Source organism: Hippoglossus hippoglossus, chromosome 17 (assembly GCF_009819705.1).
Source record: "Hippoglossus hippoglossus isolate fHipHip1 chromosome 17, fHipHip1.pri, whole genome shotgun sequence".
Taxonomy (NCBI): domain Eukaryota; kingdom Metazoa; phylum Chordata; class Actinopteri; order Pleuronectiformes; family Pleuronectidae; genus Hippoglossus; species Hippoglossus hippoglossus.
This window is the reverse complement of record NC_047167.1, coordinates 22,390,917-22,410,703: the sequence shown is the minus strand read 5'-3', so window position 1 is coordinate 22,410,703 and position 19,787 is coordinate 22,390,917. Positions and strand designations below refer to the sequence as shown.

Genomic DNA, 19,787 nt, shown 5'->3' with positions numbered 1-19,787 from the left:
TCACTTCGCAACTCGGGTAAATGTCTGGGGATAAAATTGTCTCGGTTAAAATTTCAAGAAAGATCCGTGGCTGAATAATAAAAATGTCACTTTCTACTAGTTGGAAAAAGGGAAGTGAACCTCGGACAGCGGAGCCGGAGCCAAAGAGCCCAAAGATCCATTCATCACTGGTCTCTCCACAGCTTTACTCCTGGCTGCTCACTATGAGATCACACCACATCCTGCTTCGCCACTAAACATACTGTAACTCAGAATAGCTGGACGTGAACGTAACTCTGCCGAGACGAGGCTGGCTCGCTGGTACAGGCCGACATGTGTATGGTGCGTCGCAGAGTTGGCTGCGTGTGTTCACAAGAAACGAGGAGTTACCCAGGGGCTCTGTTCTTGGCCGGGCTCAGACGCCCAGGGGGGGGGGGGGTCTACAAAGTCTGGAAAAACAATTCCCAGCAACCTGCAAACAGCCAAAAGTAAAACAGCCACATGGAAACCTTGGCCGCTCTCCAGAGCCAACAATTAAAATGAGCAATGTGTTAAAAACCACACAAGGGTTGACGAAGACCCACTAATTTACGACAGCGTGGTCGGGTTTCCAGGGACGTGAGTGATATATCATTAGAAATACACAATATATTACAGCTGCAGAACACAATGCGGGAGGGAAACGGGAGATACAGGAAAACCCAGCAAACATCCCCAGTCAGCAAATCACCTGACGGGAAAACCTCTCCTCGTATTTCTCTGCGTGAGATGATTTGAACATCGCAGGTCGGTTCCTCATCGAAACTCATTTTTCCCGTCGGAAGAAGGAGATAATCAAAGCAGCACAGTGTCAACTCTGACACTCCGGCTCTTTGTGAGAGTCTCGGGAGGAGTTTAACTGCGCTGATAATGCAGAGAGCGCTGGATGGATGTAAGTCTGATGAACAGTGATGCAAAACAAATAGACTCTGTGAACTGGAAGTGGCATCAAAGACGGAGCATGCATCATGCATGAGGAGCGAGGCGAGAGCGACTGATGCCGAGCGTTTGAAGAAGATCAACATTAGAAATAGTAATAATCTCCCGGGGATATTTACTTCTGATCATTTCTTTACAAAATTACAATTCAGCCGCCAGCATCAGTGGTTGTGGATAAAAACGCAGTGATTCTTATTACTTCATTTAATCTTAGACAATGAAAAAAACAAAGTCATTAAAGGGAAAGAGATTGCTAAGTGCCATGAGGTCAGGGTTTGGGAATGAAAGACGAATATTCAAAAGGATTTTTGAAGTGACACAATATAGTTTTTACAAGTAAAACATTGGTATCTTGAATACAAAGCTTTAACTTCTGGAGGTTGAAGAACCTGCACAGTGGATTTCACCTTCACACCAGGCTGCTGCTCATTTAGCTGATGTATTCACTCAATGTCCTTGTTGTGTTAAATGTCTAGAATGTAAAATAAACTTGTTCACCTAAGTTATAATATTACTTTTCCTATCTAAATGCTTATTAGGTTCATGAGGCACCTCTCCTTAGTGTCATAAAGGATGAAAACCAACAACACATCTGGGACAACACACAACACAGAGATAAGCATGTCTGATGTTTTTTTTAGAAGAAGCACAGGACAGCGTCTCCGCTCCGGACGCCATGTTTGTTCACGTCCTCGTCATTCCTGGAGTCCACGGCCGAGCGCTTCCTTTCCAGTGACGTCACACAAAGCTCGTAAATCTGCAGTATAAACTAATTCAACTGTCCTGCACCAATATCGTGGCAACACAACAACGCTGGAGCTGAGAAGTACACCAGGATATCATCCCTTGGTAATTAGTGAGGTTTATTTACACACTGCAACAAGTTAATTGAGAGGAAATGGCATTTTTGTTTATTTAGACGGTTTAGATTTTTAGAAAACACCAAATTCAGAAGATGGTCCGTGTATAGGTTCGAGTCCGATGGTGTTATGTGATGCACTGAACCTTTGCGGGTGCAGAGAGCGTCCAGTAGGGAACACGTCTTAATGAACACAGTAGAATGCTGAACAGCTGTGTGTCGCACACGCAGGGCAGATGGGTAGAAACAGTAATATGCACAAAGTGGAGGTGCATGGAGCAGCCATGTATAATGAATGAACAGCTGAGCCGCTGGAGGATGAGGAGAATCAGATGGAGATGGGGGGGGGGGGGGGTATTTTGACATATCACATGCTAGCGTGTCATGCATATTTCATCGGGCCATGTCTGGTTGGGCTGCTGCTTGCCGACAGAACCAAACAGATGTTGCAGGTGCCTCCTCTGTGTGAGCGTCAGGGATACAAATAAAGCATCACAACCCTGTGTGTGTGTGTGTGTGTGTGTGTGTGTGTGTGTGTGTGTGTGTGTGTGTGTGTGTGAGAGAGTTTCAGGTCTGATTTAAAAATGTGTTTGCAGAGGCTGATGAAGAGTCGGACGTTCTAATATCTCGGATATTTCACTTTAGAACTGGTTGAATTATGGGTCTTAAATAAATAAGTATGATAAAGAGGAGGACGACTCTTATTTACATTATTATGTCATATTTCTATAAGGGGCAGATCTACATTTAAAGACCTGGGCAGCTGACGTATGAGACGACCACGTGGAGACAAATCCAAAGGAGCTCCAGGCAGTGGGGTTTCACTTGAGGCTCGCTCACTTCAGCCCTCACACACAGACATCCCTCCCTCTCTTTCCCTCCACCTCACTCGAAATCCACAAGTAAAAGATTTGTCGGGATTCTTGAAGTTTGTCCTTACAGCTCCTACAAGGAACTTTTCATCACTGTTGATGTCGGTGCCTCTGTGGACAGAAGCGGTTGCGTCTCCGTTGTCTTTTACCTGTTGTAAAAAACCTCGGTCCACACGTCTTGTGCAGGAGGAGGAGACACATCAAAGATGCTTTTCAGACATGCACCGGACTTTAATTGATTTTGTCTTCGCCCTAATGAGAAAAAGGACAATTACGAGTCAAATATTCAACATGAAATAAATCTGAGAAATATTTGAGCCCAGACACAGACAGATGTTACATCGGAGTTACAGCTCCGAGCTGCAAGCGTTGCATCATGTGAGTGTTATAGTTAATACAAGCAGGGATTTTTCATGTTTCCTTTTCATCTAAAGGTGGAAATCTACTTCTGACCTCCTGGAACATGAGGTGTATGTGATTGCTTAACAGAACGTGTGTGTGTGTGTGTGCGTGGTCCATGTGTTACTCATGTTGTGGGGACCTACCTCTGTTTTTAACATTTTATTATAGGGACTTATAGGGACTTGTCCTCCTTGTGGAGACAAAAAGCAAAAATCCTGATTCTGTTGTTGATCTTCAAGACTTAAAAAAAGAGATATGTCTTGGATTGAATGCAAAACAAAAGGAAGCAACATTCAAGTGCTCTCAACTGTCTGTGGAAGCTTGATGCACGTGGATATCAAAGGAGAGCCTCGACATTACCCATGAGCCAATAACGCATGGGGATAACCCGGGGTCAAAGGTCACAGGAAGCAGAGGTCCAATCGTAATCCTCCCTTAAATATACACAACTGACGACGGACGCACACTTCACTGGAATCCTGACGTCTGCACCGGCTGATGTAGGTTTTGTGTTAAGTTGTTCAAAGTGGATCAGACAATGTGGAGGTACATTTTTAATCTTTAAAGGGGTTTTCAAAGTTTTGAATTATATCGTACCTTACATTTTATGAGTTAAGGTTATTTTATTGATGTAGACAATTACCCCTCTCCTCTTGCATTGGCCCTATAAATGAGATGGCATTCAGTAGTGCTTAAATGTCAAAATGCATTTATAATATTTATAGCAATGTTTAGCTTCCATACACAACCGGATGCACCCCCACAGAACAAGCATTTTGCCCCCGGCCACCCAGTACGGGAACAGAGAGTGTGTGCCAGCTCGTCACTCCGGCCTCACACACACTCGTCCAACATGTTATCATGTGCCGACCGTGGATGAGGCAGCTTTTGGCCAAAGCTGATCCTGTCAACGCCACGGGGTCGGGGTCCAAGATAACCGCCATGTGGTCCAGCTGTTACCAGCACTCAGCAGGCGCCCACAATGGTTCGCTTGTGTTCCGAGCCGAGTGGGAGAGTTGAGCTCGCAGCGTCTGAGCCCGTCCTCGAGACCCCGGGTTGCGTCAGCGCTGCACAGCTGTGCTGCGGAGAGCGGGGCGGACGTGGGCTGTGTGTGTTGTGACAGCTTCAAGTGAGTGTGAGGGGTTTATTTTTGTTGTATTAAAAAAATTTGACCAATCAACTGAATCCAGACAGATTCGACTGATGTAGTGAGTTGTTCAGAGTGAGTGTGAGTGTTTTACCTTCACCAGTGTTTGTGTGTGTGTGTGAGACCATACAGCAATGTTTAATACTTGCAGGAAAGAGGCAGAATACAATGGTGCAGGTGGGGGAACGTGTGTGTGTCTGTGTGTGTGTGTGTGTGTTAACGTGAGCAGTTGCACACAAGACAGACAGGCCACAACTGTCGACATGAAAAATGAGTGTCAAGCAAGGACAATTTGATTAGCGAGCTGGAGAGATACCAGAGTCAGATTGAACTCATTTTCTAAATAGGAACAGCCAAGTTAAACACCTCTCTCTCTCTCTCTCTCTCTCTCTCTCTCTCTGACACGGCGGCGTGATGAAATGGACAGATACTCCTAAGTGGATAACAAACCAATGCCATGTTTAATCAAACCTTCAGTTGGTGTTAAATATATATATATATTTTTTTACATCACGAACCGTGACATTCGAACAAATGGGTTAATTACTTTTTAAAAAAACTGGCACTTAAACGCATTTGTTTTTCTCTTTCACGGAGTCGTAAAGTTCCTGTCAAGGGTTACCAGGGCCACGAGATTCACTCTAAATGTAAATAAGTGGTGTTTTAAATGGCTGTTAACCAGACGCTCGGTGGAGCAGGAGATAAACCGGGTCGCCTGTTCTCCACGTGGGTCAAGTCCCTAATTAACCCAAAACGGCTTCTATCACTTCCTTCCGATTATGGCAAAGAGTCGAGCGCCGGCAACGCAGACAGATAAATACGAGTTACGTAAGTCTGCGGCGCCGCTTCTCCTTCTGATGTACGACAGATAGCGGTGAATATAGGTGTTCAGATAAAACTGCTCATTAGGGAGTTTAAAGTAAAACAAAACAAGCTGATTAGAGATTAAACAAAGTTTTCTCTCCTCCAGCAGAATGTGGATTTCTCAGTCTTGTCCAGTGAGGGACGTTATGTGGGTGTTTCTGCACAGGAACAATTGGAGGAAGCAGCAAGAACGCGATTCAGATCTTCAGTATTGCAGGTGCAGCGAGATGTATATGGTTTGTGTCTTAACCTGCTGAGACACCATTCCTCCACCGGGGGGGGGGGGGGTTTAACAATCTAAATTGCATCAGCGCAGCAGTAGCACCATCGAAGTTGAGATTCCCGATCGAACGCCGAGATAAGAAAAATGGGAAAGTTTGATATGGTAGAGTGGATTATGTAATTTCCTTCTTCAAGACTCATTTTAATGCGTCCAACCTTCTTTCAGTTACGAGGAGGAAGTGGGACGTTAAGTCAGGGAGGAGAAGTGGAGGAGAAAAGATGAACAGAAAGCGGAACATGTGTCATCCAACATGTTTGAAACCTCCAGTTTGACCTTTTGTCCTGCGCCATCTTGTTTTGTTTTTAAACCAGAGAGAACCAGGGGGTGGAGCCTCACCGAGAGCTACACTTACACCTGCACCCTGTCAACAGTACGAGCTGTCAATCACACTGTGGTATCCACCCCCCCATTGCATGCATTGCTTTATCGTCTATATCACTTGACTTGAAACTAGAGATCGAGACATAACCTCATTAGGAGCCGCCCTCTCCTGGTCATTCTAGATGATACCGGTTTCAGGCACTTTAGCATCAGCTTCACTTTCCAGACCCAGAGTCTACGTTCATTTTTATATAGAGCCTATGGAACCCAAACATTACTTTAGAGGCATCAGAAATCTTCATTAAATAACAGTCAGGTACATTTAGGGAGCTGATGTCTATGAGTGGGTGAAACTTGATGCATCCTGATTGAGTTAATGAGGAATGTGGGGCCTTGGTGGAGGTATGTGCTCGACTGAGTCACATTCTATTTATTGTACTGTGGCCGTGTCATGCTCTGGTTGTATTTCAATCATAAACCCGAACCTTACATTTGACAAAGTTAGTTTAACTGCAGATCTGCTGCATTAGTCTGCATTAGATCATAGTCCCGGCCTAAATACTCTCCTTGAATATATAAGACGTGTGTTTCCAGTTGTTATATCTTGCGTTTCATTCAGATTCCATTCTTTCTCTGTCAGTTTCAGTTATTCACTACCACCCAGGTCTGAATGCCATTTGCTCACACACGACAGAGCACAGGAACAAGTGCTCCACAGTTCACATCCTTTGCCTGGTTTCAGTCCTCATGCAGCTATAAAGCCGGGGAGGGGGAGAAGGAGGAGGTTACTCTGCTGGTTCCCTGCAGGGACATCTTACAAGGTGCAGGAAACCTCCTGCTTCCAGCCACGGTTCATCCCTGTGATTGGACGTCCTGCTGAGGAGCCGCTGACCCTGAATAGAGCGGAGAGCGCGAGGCGAAGGAGGAGAAGGAGGAGAAGGAGGAGAAGGTTGAACGGAAGAGGAAGAGAAAGTAAAGATGAGTGGCAGTGGGGAAGATGGGAACACACTGGGATATATACGACTCTGATGTACGAAGCTGACACACTTTCAAACGTTACACTTTGGCTATTTAAACATTTCCACAACATATTTTAGAGTAGGACTTCAGTGAATTGTTTATCTAATCTATCCATACTAACAGATATTTGAGAGAACAGTTGTAAGACGATGTGAACTTTAGATTAACTTTGCACTCCACTGTGCCCCCGCAAAACAAATCCCACCAATCTCCAAACCATGAATTAATTAGAAAGTTCTTCAACAGCATTCAATGACAGTTGTGATGACACTTCATCTTCATCAGCTGCATCTGATGATCCCCTTATGTAAGACTCTTATTTCCCAAATGTTCCAATTAAATCTATGGATAATCAAAGTTATTGCAGCTATAACTTCACGAAGCCACCACTCTGGAGTGAAGACGGATGACAAGGGACAGAAATTACACACAGAGGACTGTCTTCCTTTTTAATTATCTTGTCGGACTCCAGAAATTACCCGGAGGCTGCATCCACACTGAACGCACCACTCTGTTGCCTTTGAGTCCATAGAACTGAGACTTTTGGAAATGCAGCTGACTTGGTTTTCGTTAGGGGGCGCTGCCGTCCACTTTAAACAAAAATAACTAAATCATGGACCCACATCCATCTATTTGTAAAAGTGGAAAATGAAAAATAACATGACAGATTGCTTCTCCCCTCTCTCCCACACAAAAGACTGACCATCTGCAGAACCGGAAAACAAATCCTACCCAGGTCAGTGGCCATCCATAAAGATTTTACCATCTTTAGCAGGCAGGCGGGATTCAGCATAAACGTTTCGGGGGAATGGAATTGAGGCTTGCAAACCATGACGCAGACATGCAGAACCTGATTAGGTCTCATCCGGCACGTCGTACCCTTTCCTGATTCGTTGTGTGACCTTTTCTCCAAAAGAAAACAAACGGCATCAGCCTCAACTAGCAGCGTTGAACGCAACATGGTTGCATGGGGTATTTTCTTGTTAGTATGGATGGATATTATGTCCGCTATGCATCTTAAAGGCTTGTTTGTCTTTTTAAAAAAGACTATAGGACATTATGGATTTAGCCTGAATCTCTAAACTAGAAGTAAAGAAGTGCAACTTGAGTGTTTGTCCTCGTTAGAGTCGACGTAGTAACTGAAGCCTCAATGTAATCAGCTCGTAACGAGGACAGTGTGCATATGAACATCGTACCCACAGAGAACAGTGTGTGTAGTAGATTGTGAAGAGCTGTGGTGAATTACAGCAGCAGCAGTGTTCACTCTCTCTCTCACACACACACAGACACACACAGAGCTGTTCCGTGGACTCTCCTCTCAGCGGGGTTCCCCTTCCCCTCGGCACTGAGCCGACACACGCCGCAGAGCGTTGACAGCAACATGCTGATGTCTGTGTCACGGCTTCCCTCCCTCGGCTGCCTGCTCCACACTGACGACAGCAGACCTCCTACGTGCTCCCGCTCTTTATCTCTACACGTTCCTGTGCTTGTGTGTTTTATATACACAGAAGGTTCCGCAGCATCATCACAAAACAATGAAAATGGACAGATTCGTAGAGTATTTGGGGGATTTATCCCCTTTTTTTTGGTCTCTTCTGGGATATAGGACTCTGCAGGAGTGTGAGGAAACAATTATTCTTTTTCCTAATGGGAAGAGACAGAGACAGACATCATGTGGTGAAATCTAGATCTAAACTGTAGGCTGCATGTATGACTTTACAATCAACATCCAGTCATAAACAAACATACATGCGGACAGATCAGCCCTCAGGTGCACACGCAGCCAGGCTTCCAGGTGGTTGTGGTTATAACATCTGTCTAAACAAGGATATCCTCCATGAGAGATTTGGATTTCACGCTCAGCCGCACTGAATCCTTTTAAAGATGCTGCTGCTCTGGACGGCTTCTCCACAGGCCGAGCACGGCTGCAGCGCTGGTAGCGAGGTCATTTCTCTGTTCTGACAGGACAGAGCAGCCAGCGGCTCATTAGCCAGCGCTGCCCCGAGGGCTGTAAGTGTGTGTGTGTGTGTGTGTGTGTGTGTGGGTGTGTATGTGTGTGTGTGTATGTGGGAGAGAGGGGGAGAAACAACGGGAGAGAAAGTGAAAGGTGAGGGAGACATTCTTTGACTTTTTAGTTTGGTCTATGTCCCATCTGCTAACACGGAGGAGATGGGGTTTGTGAGTTCCAGTGCAGCCGGCCACCAGGGGGCGATACAGATGATTTGGGTTCACTTTTGGGGGCTGACATCTTTATTTACAATCCATCATGTGTTCGTACTGCAGGTCGGGGAAAAGCTACGTTTCATGCGATTTCTCACACACGTGAAACTTGAGGAATTCTGGAATATGAGAGCATTAAACCCCCCCCCCCCCCCTCTTCAATTTTAACTCTGAGCAAAGGCAGATGACAACATCGTCCATAAGACGTCGTCCATATTGGACTAAATCAAAGAATAAACTCGTATCCTGTTCACATGAGTCAGCTGTTGATGGTTGAGTTGTTTTGATTGATTGTGTTCGGTCGAGTTCTGATTAGGTTTCGGCAGAATACGGCGAATGTATATTTCTTCGCTGTTTCTACAAAATCCTTTAAATTACATCCACGTTGGACGATTACACACCTCCGTGATTTTATGTTCAGTGTCAAAACTCACTCAGTCACAATTATGTTTCCCTCAGAACAGATGTTTGTTGTCCTAACGTAATCCTACAATATTGTAATTAAAGTTTAGGCAGTTTTCAGGCATGAACTTCCAAAGGCATGTTCCCCAACGACAGGAACATTTCCAGAACATCCAGGCAGGAGGTGAGACATAGAAGCATCATGCCCCCCCGCTTGCTGTGACATTTTTTGTATTCCCACGTGGACGAGGACTAAAAGGAAATATTCAGTTTGGGCATCTACGTTCGAGTTTTTCACAAAATCCTCAGTATTTCAACCTCACTGTATATAAAAGTACACATTGTGGTGGAATATAAGCTGCAGCTACAAACTTTTAAATACTATTTGAAATGGCTGTGGTGTGTGTGTAGTGTTCAGAGGTGATTGTGTAGTTTGTGGCACCTGGCTGTCGCTCTAATTGCTGCCCCACATGTAATCTGGCCCGGTCTTCAGTGTGTTAGTGGAACAGTAGTGAGCGTCCCTAATCAGCTAATGGACAAATAATCCCCCAAAGCCCCAAACTGCATTTAGTCCAAAGCTTTTCAATGCTAACGAGCCGTAAACAGACAAGGAGAATAGTCAGACAGCACAATACACACTTTAAGACCCCCCCCCCCACACACACACACACACACAGCTTCTGTCTGAGCACATGCTTCTTACTGCCTGTGTGTAAACTAAGTAATGGATTAGTTAATAAAAAACTCAGCTAACAAGGCCTTTTAACAGGAAGTTGATTTGTCTGTATCCAGCTAAAGACTTTGTGAGACCCAACTTGTCTCGACACTTCCTCGGGCCAAGTGTGTAGTGAACTAGATGAACAGTTTGCCAGATATTTGCGTTCCACATACAGACAAAAAAGAAAGATAGACGTTTGTAGAATTCGTTCGTAGCTTTGAAAGAAACCAAATTTAGGTAAATCAATGTCCGAAACCGTCTTTCCTGTCTTTTCTCTCCTCCTTTCCTTCCCTCTTCTGTCCTTTCTGTCATTTCCTCCCTTATCTCTCTCCCGTCTCCTCTTTGTTTAAGGTCAGCGGCTTCTCGGGGGGATTTCCCATCAGACACATAGAGTGATGGTGGAAGCAGGAGGCTGCAGATCCTGATTGGCTCCCTCTGACCTTTGCTGTTGCCCTCTCAGCGGTCCACTTCTCCTCCGGTCTTCTTCTTCTTCCCTTCCTCGACACCGGCACTTTTCTCTTCCGACCTCTTCTTCTACAAATTTACCTCCTGTTGTTTCTCCTGCCGCCGCTCAGGCTGCTGCGGCTCGGCTTGCCTGCTCCGCGCATCTCTTCTTTCACCTTTTCATTTTTTGTCTCCCTCTTTTATTTTCCATCCTTTGCCGTGCCAGAACAGTGCACTGGAATTGAAATCGATCTGGACACACACACACACACACACACACATGCGTTCTCTAACCCAAACCAGCAAATGCATTAATTCTGCTACGGGAGACGTTGTGGTTTCTTCTTGACATGGACACGGACGTCTGTGACTGGCGCGGTTTTGTACTGTGGTGAATTGAATTTCTTTAACTGGGTGGTCATGGAGTGAGTTTTAGCTGGAAGCATCAACAGTCTGTTTTTAATCCGAAGTTCAAGATTTCTATCCTGAAATGTGAGAAAATTAAGTGCTGTCATCTTGAGAAAGACTGGGTGTCTATTCTCATGTTTTTATTTCCATACATGTAATTATTATTTTACATAACGGTTACTACTGCAGCTCTCTGTGAGAGGATAGTGTAGCTGTGTGTCGACCGGATGGGAGGAGGTAGTAAAACAATTAATTAGTCATTAGCCTTTTTGTTTATGGATTTTGTTATTTAAAATTGTTTAATTCTAATATTAACTGCATGAATATTCTTTTCGACACTCACATAGATATCAGACGAGCTTGTATAAAGCTGTATAGAGCAGACCGACGTGTCTTTGGGAACCAGCTGAAAATCGTCTGATGGAAAAGTGACGATTGTGACGACAGAGAGGTATCGGTTTAAAGTTTGGGGATGAATTTGTCTCATATCACATGCACAAAATATTATCAGACTTCATTGGAAAATAGCCGTGTAACTGCATCAGGTGTTTCCCGACGAGCCAGAGAGGAAGACCACACACAGCTGAGGAGGGTCAGAAACTCACTTCCCCTCTCGTCTGTAAACACGAGGTTGTGTCTGTATCCAAAGTAAACTGTGTGTGTGAAACTTTCACTGCTGCTGAGACGACTTCATTCCTACTAAATGATTTCCTGCAAACTGAAGCTGCAAAAGAGACAATGAAGAGATTTGTATTTTGAGAAATTAAAACATGTGACATGTGGCAGAACCAGTTTTGAACCATGATTTATATGACACTGATTTTGCAACTAGCTTCCACAGGTAAGGACATTGCGTCAGTGTTTACAGCGCTGGCAGAACAGGATGTAATTATTCAGGTGAGACACACAAGTAGAATTATGCAGTTGTCCGATTTCACAATCCTTAGTTGGTTGGTTCGTTTCATTAACTAAAGCCATTTTCTGACATGAGCTGAGAGAAGCATCTGGAAATTGGGACCGGACATTTCCCAGAAGGCAGGAAAAGCTACGGAAACTGACTTTCTCACATGCGAATGATTTCAGGAAAATATATTCGCGGTTCAGTGCAGGTCTGAAAGCAGCTCAAGAAACTCAGCTGAAAGGTGAAGGCTGGAATGAGAGACTTCTAAACACGATGAAGATAGCAGTGTTCACACCCTCCCTCCCGTCAAGGACACGTTTCTCCACAATGTTTCAAATACATGGAACCAGAGGAACAAACATTTAACACCCACTTGATTATTTTGTTCTTCTGACTCCTGTTTCCCTGCTACGTCCTTGAACCAGATTTTGGGGGATTTGGGACATGACCTGGGTTTAGAGATACATTTAAAAAGTAATGCCAGAAAGGAGCTGTGCAGAAAACCTGTGGTGTTTGTGGTTTATGCATCAATATTACTCTCCTTTTTGTTGTTGAACTATCATGTTACGCAACTGTGGATCTCAGATGGTGAAATAGATGAAATATGACGCGAAACAAAGTATGTTATTTGCATGGACGTCTAATCTTACCTGCAAAAGGCTGGTGTGACTGCAGACGTTTTCCTGGGGGGGAAAAGCACCTCGATGATTTTTAACATCAGCAAGATCACCTTTCAAAATCTATGGAAAGTTGGTAGCTAATGAATGTTGATGTTTCCGTGTTGTGGCTAAGCAGTTTTAACCATGACAGCAGTGTTGTGTTTGGTTTGTCAGGTAGCTAAATGCCAGGACGAGCGAGTCATACTTTTGGCAGCAGGACAGCTGCCGACATCTGGCTGACAGTGGCACTCGGAGACGTTAACCCCTTCTCGTTGCATTTAAAATATTTTTATTTGTTGTTGTTTTCTTTATGGCGATGACACCTTATCAGTGACAGCCTGTTGCAGCGGTTCTTCCTCACTTTTGAGCCCTGTCTTTTCTAACGCTGTCTGAATCCTGTTAACGTTGTCTTTATTATATGTATTTTGTGTCTTTCCGTGTGTGCATGTTTAGGAATAGGTTTTAAATATTTGGTTCTTATTTTTAACTATCCCCTTTACTGCTGCAACACAAGTTTCCCCACAATGTGACTAATAAACGTTGTCTTATCTTATCTCATCGTGGACGTCTACAAAAAGAAGCTGGTTTGACTTCCCCCCCCCCCCTCCAAGTGTCACTCAGGATAAGTGTCAGCCAACTGCCGCAAATGTAACGTAAAACATTGCCACCGCTGACAGATTCCCTGGTGAGTGATCATGTATGGCTTCAACTCAAAACCTGCAACGTTTAGCCCACAAATTAATAGCAGCCTGTGGCAGATAGACAGACAGATAGAGATGCAGGCAGCCAGTTTGACAAGCTGGAACAGAGACAGACAGGCAGGCACGCTCTCTCCTGGCAGCTCCGTTGGCCACATAACAGCCTGGAGAATGTAGCATCCACCAGAGGAAGGTAATTTGTGTCATGCCTTTCAGCATTTTAAACTAATGCACCACGTATTTATAAAAATGAGTGAACAAAAATAGGAAATGTGGTGAAAAATTGTATGAGTTCATCGCAGCTACGAAACCGTCTTCAGGTTCAATATCCATCCATCAATGGAGCATGTTCGCAAAACTGTTGAATGCAACATTCTGGTGGAAAACGTACATGTCGATGTCAGAAAATGTGTTTTGCTTTGTGATGAAACTAATTACATGATATCGCACTGTGTTGCAAATACTTTAAATAGTTGTAGAGTTATAATCATTTGGAGTATGTACAGATTGTTGTCTGTGTGTTGCATTGCATCTTCAGGCCCTCTCTGCCTGCCTTTGGGTCGTTGAGGTACCCTGACTGGAGGTGTGAACGACTGTTTATATGTCTATATCTTGTGAGTCGTTAAGCCTCAGATGCAAATTTCCACCTGTAAAAGACTCCTCCTTCGAGCCGGAGTTGAACCAGCGACCTAAGGATGTCAACATTCGTAACCTACAGTCCTCCGCTCTGCCAACTGAGCTATCGAAGGGTTGAATCTTGTTTAACAGTGTAGCATTATTTTGGAAAATGTTCGTATCCTGGTTAGAAAACAAGGAACATTTTGAAATGTCGTCAGAGTCCTTGTGCTAAACATTCAGGTCATTGACTGCCCGGCCCTCTCTACCTGCCTTTGGGTCATTGAGGTACCCTGACTGGAGGTGTGAACGGCTGATGATATCTTGCGAGTCGTTTAGTCTCAGACACAAATTTCCGCCTGTAAAAGACTCCTCCTTCGAGCCGGAGTTGAACCAGCGACCTAAGGATGTCAACATATGTAACCTACAGTCCTCCGCTCTGCCAACTGAGCTATCGAAGGGTTGAATCATTTTTAACAGTGTAGCATTATTTTTGTAAATGTACGTATCCTGGTTAGAAAATGTACGTATCCTGGTTAGAGAATGTACGTAAGTCGTCGTAAGTCGTCAGAGTCCCTCAGCTAAACATTCAGGTCATTGACTGCCCGGCCCTCTCTACCTGCCTTTGGGTTGTTGAGGTAGCCTGAGTGAAGGTGTACACGGCTGATGATATCTTGCGAGTTGTTTAGTCTCAGACACAAAATTCCGCCTGTAAAAGACTCTTCTTTCGGGACCGAGTTGAACCAGCGACCTAACCCTAACTCTAAGCCCCTAACCCCAACCCTGCGAGTCGTTAAGTCTCAGACGCCAATTTCCACCTGTAAAAAACTCCTCCTTCAAGGCGGAGTTGAACCAGCGACCTAAGGATGTCAACATATGTAACCTACAGTCCTCCGCTCTGCCAACTGAGCTATCGAAGGGTTGAATCTTGTTTAACAGTGTAGCATTGTTTTTTCTAAAATGTACATATCCTGGTTAGAAAAATAGGAACATTTTGAAGTGTCATCAGAGTCCTTGTGCTAAACATTCAGGTCATTGACTGCCCTCTCTACCTGCCTTTGGGTCGTTGAGGTACCCTGTACCCTGATAGAGGTGTTTATATCTTGGGAGTGGATAAGCCTCAGATGCAAATTTCCACCTGTAAAAGACTCCTTCTTCGAGCCGGAGTTGAACCAGCGACCTAAGGATGTCCACATACGTAACCTACAGTCCTCCGCTCTGCCAACTGAGCTATCGAAGGTTTCAATCTTTTATTAACAGTGTAGCATTATTTTGGAAAATGTACATATCCTGGTTAGAGATTGTACGTAAGTCGTCAGAGTCCCTCAGCTAAACATTCAGGACATTGACTGCCCGGCCCTCTCTACCTGCCTTTGGGTCGTTGAGGTATCCTGACTGGAGGTGTACACGGCTGATGATATCTTGCGAGTTGTTTAGTCTCAGACACAAATTTCCGCCTGTAAAAGACTCCTCCTTCGGGACCGAGTTGAACCAGCAACCTAACCCTAACTCTAACCCCCTAACCCTAACACTGTGAGTCGTTAAGTCTCAGACGCAAATTTCCACCTGTAAAAGACTCCTCCTTCGAGCCGGAGTTGAACCAGCGACCTAAGGATGTCCACATATGTAACCTACAGTCCTCCGCTCTGCCAACTGAGCTATCGAAGGGATAAAACATGTAAAACAGTGTTGCGTTATTTTGGGAAATGTACGTATCCTGGTTAGAAAATGTACGTAAGTCGTCAGAGTCCCTTAGCTAAACATTCAGAACATTCCGGCCCTCTCTACCTGCCTTTGGGTCGTTGAGGTACCCTGAGTGAAGGTATACACGGCTGATGATATCTTGCGAGTTGTTTAGTCTCAGACACAAATTTCTACCTGTAAAAGACTCTTCCTTTGAGCCGGAGTTGAACCAGCGACCTAACCCTAACCCTAACCCTGCGAGTCTCTAAGTCTCAGATACAAATTTCCACCTGAAAAAGACTCCTCCTTCGAAAATGTTCGTATCCTGGTTAGAAAACGAGGAACATTTTGAAATGTCGTCAGAGTCCTTGTGCTAAACATTCAGGACATTGACTGCCCGGCCCTCTCTACGTGTCTTTGGGTCGTTGAGGTACCCTGACTGGAGGTGTGAACGGCTGATGATATCTTGCGAGTCGTTTAGTCTCAGATGCAAATTTTTACCTGTAAAAGACTCCTCCTTCGAGCTGGAGTTGAACCAGCGACCGGACCCTAACCCTGCGAGTCGTTAAGTCTCAGACGCAAATTTCCACCTGTAAAAGACTCGTCCTTCGAGCCGGAGTTGAACCAGCGACCTAAGGATGTCCACATATGTAACCTACAGTCCTCCGCTCTGCCAACTGAGCTATCGAAGGGATAAAACATATAAAACAGTGTTGCGTTATTTTGGGAAATGTACGTATCCTGGTTAGAAAATGTACGTAAGTCGTCGTAAGTCGTCAGAGTCCTTGTGCTAAACATTCAGAACATTCCGGCCCTCTCTACCTGCCTTTGGGTCGTTGAGGTACCCTGAGTGAAGGTATACACGGCTGATGATATCTTGCGAGTTGTTTAGTCTCAGACGCAAATTTCTACCTGTAAAAGACTCTTCCTTTGAGCCGGAGTTGAACCAGCAACCTAACCCTAACCCTGAGAGTCTCTAAGTCTCAGATACAAATTTCCACCTGTAAAAGACTCCTCCTTCGAAAATGTTCGTATCCTGGTTAGAAAACGAGGAACATTTTGAAATGTCGTCAGAGTCCTTGTGCTAAACATTCAGGACATTGACTGCCCGGCCCTCTCTACGTGTCTTTGGGTCGTTGAGGTACCCTGACTGGAGGTGTGAACGGCTGATGATATCTTGCGAGTCGTTTAGTCTCAGATGCAAATTTCCACCTTTAAAAGACTCCTCTTTCGAGCCGGAGTTGAACCAGCGACCTAAGGATGTCCACATATGTAACCTACAGTCCTCCGCTCTGTCAACTGAGCTATCGAAGGGATAAAACATGTAAAACAGTGTTGCGTTATTTTGGGAAATGTACGTATCCTGGTTAGAGAATGTACGTAAGTCGTCAGAGTCCCTTAGCTAAACATTCAGGTCATTGACTGCCCGGCCCTCTCTACCTGCCTTTTGGTCGTTGAGGTACCCTGAGTGAAGGTATACACGGCTGATGATATCTTGCGAGTTGTTTAGTCTCAGACACAAATTTCCGCCTGTAAAAGACTCTTCCTTCGGGACCGAGTTGAACCAGCGACTAACCCTAAGTCCAACCCCCTAACAGCCAATTTCCAATTTCCACCTGTAAAACAGTCCTCCTTCAAGCCGGAGCTGAAACAGCGACTGGACCCTAACCCTGCGAGTCGTTAAGTCTCAGACACAAGTTTCCACCTGTAGAAGACTCCTCCTTCGAGCCGGAGTTGAACCAGCGACCTAAGGATATCAACATATGTAACCTACAGTCCTCCGCTCTGCCAACTGAGCTATCGAAGGGATAAAACATGTAAAACAGTGTTGCGTTATTTTGGGAAATGTACGTATCCTGGTTAGAAAATGTACGTAAGTCGTCGTAAGTCGTCAGAGTCCTTGTGCTAAACATTCAGGTCATTGACTGTCCGGCCCTCTCTACCTGTCTTTGGGTCGTTGAGGTACCCTGACTGGAGGTGTGAACGGCTGATGATATCTTGCGAGTCGTTTAGTCTCAGACACAAATTTCCACCTGTAAAAGACTCCTCCTTCGGGACCAAGTTGAACCAGCGACCTAAGGATGTCCACATATGTAACCTACAGTCCTCCGCTCTGCCAACTGAGCTATCGAAGGGATAAATCAGGCAAAACAGTGTTGCGTTATATTGGGAAATGTACGTATCCTGGTTAGAAAATTTACGTAAGTCGTCGTAAGTCCCTTAGCTAAACATTCAGGACATTGACTGCCCGGCCCTCTATACCTGCCTCTCTACCTCATTGAGGTACCCTGATAGAGGTGTGAACGACTGTTGATGTCTTGGGAGTTGATTAGCCTAACTTGCAAATTTCCACCTGTAAAAGACTCCTCCTTCGAGCCGGAGTTGAACCAGCGACCTAAGGATGTCAACATATGTAACCTACAGTCCTCCGCTCTACCAACTGAGCTATCGAAGGGTTGAACCAAATTTAACAGTGTAGCATTCTTTTGGAAAATGTACGTATCCTGGTTAGAGAATGTACGTAAGTCGTCGTAAGTCGTCAGAGTCCTTGTGCTAAACATTCAGGTCATTGACTGCCCGGCCCTCTCTACCTGTCTTTTGGTCATTGAGGTACCCTGAGTGAAGGTGTGAACGGCTGATGATATCTTGCGAGTTGTTTAGTCTCAGACACAAATTTCTACCTGTAAAAGACTCTTCCTTTGAGCCGGAGTTGAACCAGCGACCTAACCCTAACCCTGCGAGTCTCTAAGTCTCAGATACAAATTTCTACCTGTAAAAGACTCCTCCTTCGAAAATGTTCGTATCCTGGTTAGAAAACGAGGAACATTTTGAAATGTCGTCAGGGTCCTTGTGCTAAACATTCAGGACATTGACTGCCTGTCTTTGGGTCGTTGAGGTACCCTGACTGGAGGTGTGAATGGTTGATGATATCTTGCGAGTCGTTTAGTCTCACATGCAAATTTCCACCTGTAAAAGACTCCTCCTTCGAGCCGGAGTTGAACCAGCGACCTAAGGATGTCCACATATGTAACCTACAGTCCTCCGCTCTGCCAACTGAGCTATCGAAGGGATAAAACATGCAAAACAGTGTTGCGTTATTTTGGGAAATGTACGTATCCTGGTTAGAAAATGGGAATATGTTCATCAATCTTCAGTGTCCCTGTGCTAAACATTCAGGACTTTGACTGCCCGGCCCTCTCTACCTGCCTTTGGGTCGTTGAGGTCCTTAGACTTCACATTACTTTTTGTCATATTGAGTTCAGCAGAGACATTATGTCAACAGATTGGTCTCGTGTTTCTGTCCTCATGCTCACATACTTGCCTTCCAAAATCATGTACTTTTCAGTGATAGATATCATGTATCGCTGTTGAACTCCCTCAGAAGCCGAGTGCAGATTGGAAACTTGTTCATTACTTCGAAAAGAGCTTTCTCCACATCTGTTTTACAGCTGAGATCTTCCCTCCGCAGCCACTGAGCTCACTCTGTAGTACAGTTTGTCGCTGGAAAATTCATAAATTAATATCTTTGCAGCAGAGATTGAGTTTGTTCTGTTTAGCAGAGAGCCGTCCGGCTGGTTGACAGGACCCCTCTGGAAATTTGGTCCATGTCAAGCCTGAGCCTTGGAATTCTGGGAAATGCATTTAGCACTGCTCCCACAATGACAGAGGGACATTCGTAGTGTTAGAGTCCGTCCCTGCTGTAGGTTACCAACTCCCCCCTGCGCATGGGAACCCGTAATTTCCCCTGTAATTACATTCAGCACAGAATATTAGCTCAAATGGAGAGGAATGTGCAGCACTCGCCCGGCCACCCCAGTATTGTCTATACTTCTGAATGTTGTGTTTGTTTTCAGTTGTGTTTTCTCTAAACCCAAACACTGGAGCCTCTCAAGGAAAAAAGAGGAACGGCCTCAGCGGGCTGTGGGATCTGTGCTGCTGCTGATACAGATGTTTATTGGATTGACCAAATACTGATATAAGGTTTCATACGAGAGAGAGAGACGAGGACGAGTCGCCAGCACTGAGGTCAAGTTGTTTCTTAGCTACAAGCTATTTATAACGTTTATATCCAGTATTACTAAGTGAAAGGATTCCTTCTTTGCCATGTTTTCAATTTCATGAGAATATTGTAGTCTGAAGCAGTAGCACTGACCTATTTGACGTGAGTGGTCCAGTTCTTCATCCACCTCACAATAACGTGTGTTTTCCTTGAACAGACATGCAGATGCAGGTCACGTGTAAACATCAGGTGTAAATGAGTCTGTGTACAACCATTTCAAGAATGATTCATTGGGTTTAATGAATCCTACCAGG

General features: G+C 44.8%; 7 non-coding genes across 7 annotated transcripts; all 7 read right to left on the bottom strand.

Annotated features, from left to right (window-relative positions):
* Nucleotides 1-13,836: 13,836 nt before the first annotated feature.
* trnay-gua lies at nt 13,837-13,924 on the bottom strand. The gene is given in 2 exon segments: nt 13,837-13,872; nt 13,888-13,924. It is a non-coding gene; the product is annotated as a tRNA-Tyr (tRNA).
* A 239-nt stretch (nt 13,925-14,163) lies between these two features.
* trnay-gua lies at nt 14,164-14,251 on the bottom strand. Its single transcript is given in 2 exon segments — nt 14,164-14,199; nt 14,215-14,251. It is a non-coding gene; the product is annotated as a tRNA-Tyr (tRNA).
* A 1,119-nt stretch (nt 14,252-15,370) lies between these two features.
* trnay-gua lies at nt 15,371-15,458 on the bottom strand. Its single transcript is given in 2 exon segments — nt 15,371-15,406; nt 15,422-15,458. It is a non-coding gene; the product is annotated as a tRNA-Tyr (tRNA).
* Nucleotides 15,459-16,077: 619 nt separating this feature from the next.
* Nucleotides 16,078-16,165, bottom strand: trnay-gua. Its single transcript is given in 2 exon segments — nt 16,078-16,113; nt 16,129-16,165. It is a non-coding gene; the product is annotated as a tRNA-Tyr (tRNA).
* A 1,027-nt stretch (nt 16,166-17,192) lies between these two features.
* On the bottom strand, nt 17,193-17,280 carry trnay-gua. The gene is given in 2 exon segments: nt 17,193-17,228; nt 17,244-17,280. It is a non-coding gene; the product is annotated as a tRNA-Tyr (tRNA).
* A 560-nt stretch (nt 17,281-17,840) lies between these two features.
* trnay-gua lies at nt 17,841-17,928 on the bottom strand. The gene is given in 2 exon segments: nt 17,841-17,876; nt 17,892-17,928. It is a non-coding gene; the product is annotated as a tRNA-Tyr (tRNA).
* A 526-nt stretch (nt 17,929-18,454) lies between these two features.
* On the bottom strand, nt 18,455-18,542 carry trnay-gua. Its single transcript is given in 2 exon segments — nt 18,455-18,490; nt 18,506-18,542. It is a non-coding gene; the product is annotated as a tRNA-Tyr (tRNA).
* Between the last annotated feature and the right edge of the window lie 1,245 nt (nt 18,543-19,787).